Here is a 4690-nt window from a genome sequence, read left to right on the forward strand (position 1 = left end):
ATACCTATGTTGGCTCCCACATGCTCCTCGACGATCTCATCGGATGAACCACGATGTCGAGGATTCAAGCAACCCCGTATACAATTCCCTTTGTCAATCGGTACGTTACTTGCCCGAGACTCGATCGTCGGTATCCCAATACCTTGTTCAGTCTCGTTACCGGCAAGTCACTTTACTCATACCGTAATGCATGATCCCATGACCAGACACTTGGTCACTTTGAGCTCATTATGATGATGCATTACCGAGTGGGCCCAGAGATACCTCTCCGTCATACGGAGTGACAAATCCCAGTCTTGATCCGTGTCAACCCAACAGACACTTTCGGAGATACCCGTAGTATACCTTTATAGTCACCCAGTTACATTGTGACGTTTGGTACACCCAAAGCACTCCTACGGTATCCGGGAGTTACACGATCTCATGGTCTAAGGAAAAGATACTTGACATTGGAAAAACTCTAGCAAACGAACTATACGATCTTGTGCTATGTTTAGGATTGGGTCTTGTCCATCACATCATTCTCCTAATGATGTGATCTTGTTATCAATGACATCCAATGTCCATAGTCAGGAAACCATGACTATCTGTTGATCAACGAGCTAGTCAACTAGAGGCTTAGTAGGGACATGTTTGGTGTCTATGTATTCGCACATGTATTACGATTTCTGGATAACACAATTATAGCATGAATAAAAGACAATTTATCATGAACAAGGAAATATAATAATAATCCTTTTATTATTGCCTCTAGGGCATATTTCCAACAGTCTCCCACTTGCACTAGAGTCAATAATCTAGTTACATTGTGATGAATCGAACACCTATGGAATTCTGGTGTTGATCATGTTTTGCTCTAGGGAGAGGTTTAGTCAACGGATCTGCTACATTCAGGTCCGTATGTACTTTACAAATATCTATGTCTCCATCTTGAACATTTTCATGAATGGAGTTGAAGCGACGCTTGATGTGCCTGGTCTTCTTGTGAAACCTGGGGTCCTTGGCAAGTGCAATACCTCCAGTGTTGTCACAGAAGAGTTTGATCGGCCCCGATGCATTGGGTATGACTCCTAGGTCGGTGATGAACTCCTTCACCCAAATTGCTTCGTGTGCTGCCTCCGAGGCTGCCATGTACTCCACTTCACATGTAGATCCCGCCACGACGCTCTGCTTGCAACTGCACCAGCTTACTGCCCCACCATTCAAAATATACACGTATCCGGTTTGTGACTTAGAGTCATCCAGATCTATGTCGAAGCTCGCGTCGACGTAACCCTTTATGACGAGCTCTTCGTCACCTCCATAAACGAGAAACATTTCCTTAGTCCTTTCCAGGTACTTCAGGATATTCTTGACCGCTGTCCAGTGTTCCTTGCCGGGATTACTTTGGTACCTACCTACCAAACTTACGGCAAGGTTTACATCAGGTCTGGTACATAGCATGGCATACATAATAGACCCTATGGCTGAGGCATAGGGGATAACACTCATCTCTTCTATATCTTCTGCCGTGGTCGGACATTGAGCTGAGCTCAATTTCACACCTTGCAACACGGGCAAGAACCCCTTCTTAGACTGATCCATATTGAACTTCTTCAATATCTTATCAAGGTATGTGCTTTGTGAAAGACCTATGAGGCATCTTGATATATCTCTATAGATCTTGATGCCTAATATATAAGCAGCTTCTCCAAGGTCCTTCATTGAAAAACTCTTATTCAAGTAGGCCTTAATGTTGTCCAAAAGCTCTATATCATTTCCCATCAAAAGTATGTCATCTACATATAATATGAGAAATGCTACAGAGCTCCCACTCACTTTCTTGTAAACGCAGGCTTCTCCATAAGTCTGCATAAACCCAAATGCTTTGATCATCTCATCAAAGCGAATATTCCAACTCCGAGATGCGTGCACCAGCCCATAAATCGAGCGTTCGAGCCTGCATACCTTGTCAGCATTCTTAGGATCGACAAAACCTTCCGGATGCATCATATACAATTCTTCCTTAAGGAAACCATTAAGGAATGCCGTTTTGACGTCCATTTGCCATATCTCATAATCATAGAATGCGGCAATTGCTAACATGATTCGGACGGACTTCAGCTTCGCTACAGGTGAGAAAGTCTCATCGTAGTCAACCCCTTGAACTTGTCGATAACCCTTAGCGACAAGCCGAGCTTTATAGATGGTCACATTACCATCCGCGTCTGTCTTCTTCTTAAAGATCCATTTATTTTCTATGGCTCGCCGCTCAATGGGCAAGTCAGTCAAAGTCCATACTTCGTTTTCATACATGGATCCTATCTCGGATTTCATGGCTTCCAGCCATTTGTCGGAATCCGGGCCCGCCATCGCTTCTTCATAGTTTGAAGGTTCACCGTTGTCTAACAACATGATTTCCAAGACAGGGTTGTCGTACCACTCCGGTGCGGAACGTGTCCTTGTGGACCTACGAAGTTCAGTAGCAACTTGATCTGAGGTTTCATGATCATCATCATTAACTTCCTCTCTAGTCGGTGCAGGCACCTTAGGAACATTTTCTTGAGTCGCGCCACTTTCCGGTTCACGAGATAATACTTCATCAAGTTCTACTTTCCTCCCACTTACTTCTTTCGAGAGAAACTCTTTCTCTAGAAAGGATCCATTCTTGGCAACAAAGAGCTTGCCTTCGGATCTGAGGTAGAAGGTATACCCAATAGTTTCTTTAGGGTATCCTATGAAGAAGCATTTTTCCGACTTGGGTTCGAGCTTTTCAGGTTGAAGTTTCTTGACATAAGCATTGCATACCCAAACTTTTAGAAACGACAGCTTAGGTTTCTTCCCAAACCATAATTCATATGGTGTCGTCTCAACGGATTTCGACGGAGCCCTATTTAAAGTGAATGCGGCAGTCTCTAAAGCATAGCCCCAAAATGATAGCGGTAAATCGGTAAGAGACATCATAGATCGCACCATATCTAATAGAGTGCGATTACGATGTTCAGACACACCATTACGCTGAGGTGTTCCAGGCGGCGTGAGTTGTGAAACTATTCCACATTTTCTTAAGTGTGTGCCAAATTCGTGACTCAAGTATTCTCCCCCACGATCTGATCGCAAGAACTTGATTTTCCTGTCACGTTGATTTTCAACCTCACTCTGAAATTCCTTGAACTTTTCAAAGGTCTCAGACTTGTGTTTCATTAAATAGACATACCCATATCTACTCAAGTCATCAGTGAGGATGAGAACATAACGATAGCCACCGCGAGCCTCAACGCTCATTGAACCGCACACATCAGTATGTATGATTTCCAATAAGTTGGTTGCTCGCTCCATTGTTCCTGAGAACGGAGTCTTGGTCATTTTACCCATGAGGCATGCTTCGCACGTGTCAAATGATTCATAATCAAGAGACTCTAAAAGTCCATCTGCATGGAGCTTCTTCATGCGTTTGACACCTATGTGACCAAGGCGGCAGTGCCACAAGTATGTGGGACTATCATTATCAACCTTACATCTTTTGGTATTCACACTATGAATATGTGTAGTATTACGCTCGAGATTCATTAAGAATAAACCATTCACCATCGGAGCATGACCATAAAACATATCTCTCATATAAATAGAACAACCATTATTCTCGGATTTAAATGAGTAGCCATCTTGAATTAAACGAGATCATGATACAATGTTCATGCTCAAAGCTGGCACTAAATAACAATTATTGAGGTTTAATACTAATCCCGTAGGTAAATGTAGAGGTAGCGTGCCGACGGTGATCACATCGACCTTGGAACCATTCCCGACGCGCATCGTCACCTCGTCCTTCGCCAGTCTCCGCTTATTCCGCAGCTCCTGCTTTGAGTTACAAATGTGAGCAACTGCACCGGTATCAAATACCTAGGAGCTACTACGAGTACTGGTAAGGTACACATCAATTACATGTATATCACATATACCTTTCGTGATGCCGACCTTCTTGTCCGCTAAGTATTTGGGGCAGTTCCGCTTCCAGTGACCACTTCCCTTGCAATAAAAGCACTCAGTCTCGGGCTTGGGTCCATTCTTTGGCTTCTTCCCGGTAGCTTGCTTACCGGGCGCTGCAACTCCCTTGCCGTCCTTCTTGAAGTTCTTCTTACCCTTGCCTTTCTTGAACTTAGTGGTTTTATTCACCATCAACACTTGATGTTCCTTTTTGACTTCTACCTCTGCTGATTTCAGCATTGCAAATACTTCAGGAATGGTCTTTTCCATCCCCTGCATATTGAAGTTCATCACAAAGCTCTTGTAGCTCGGTGGAAGCGACTGAAGGATTCTGTCAATGACCACGTCATCCGGGAGATTAACTCCCAGCTGAGTCAAGCGGTTATGTAACCCAGACATAGTGAGTATGTGCTCACTGACAGAACTGTTTTCCTCCATCTTACAGCTGAAGAACTTGTCGGAGACTTCATATCTCTCGACCCGGGCATGAGCTTGAAAAACCATTTTCAGCTTTTCGAACATCTCATATGCTTCGTGTCTCTCAAAACGCTTTTGGAGCCCCAGCTCTAAGCTGTAAAGCATGCTGCACTGAACGAGGGAGTAATCATCGGTACGTGTCTGCTAAGCGTTCATAACGTCTTGTTCTGCTGGGAGAGCAGGTGCTTCACCTAGTGGTGCTTGTAGGACATAATCTTTCTTGGCAGCTATGAGGATGATCCTCAGG

The sequence above is a fragment of the Triticum dicoccoides genome, chromosome 3A (genome assembly GCF_002162155.2).
Source record: "Triticum dicoccoides isolate Atlit2015 ecotype Zavitan chromosome 3A, WEW_v2.0, whole genome shotgun sequence".
Taxonomy (NCBI): Eukaryota; Viridiplantae; Streptophyta; class Magnoliopsida; order Poales; family Poaceae; genus Triticum; species Triticum dicoccoides.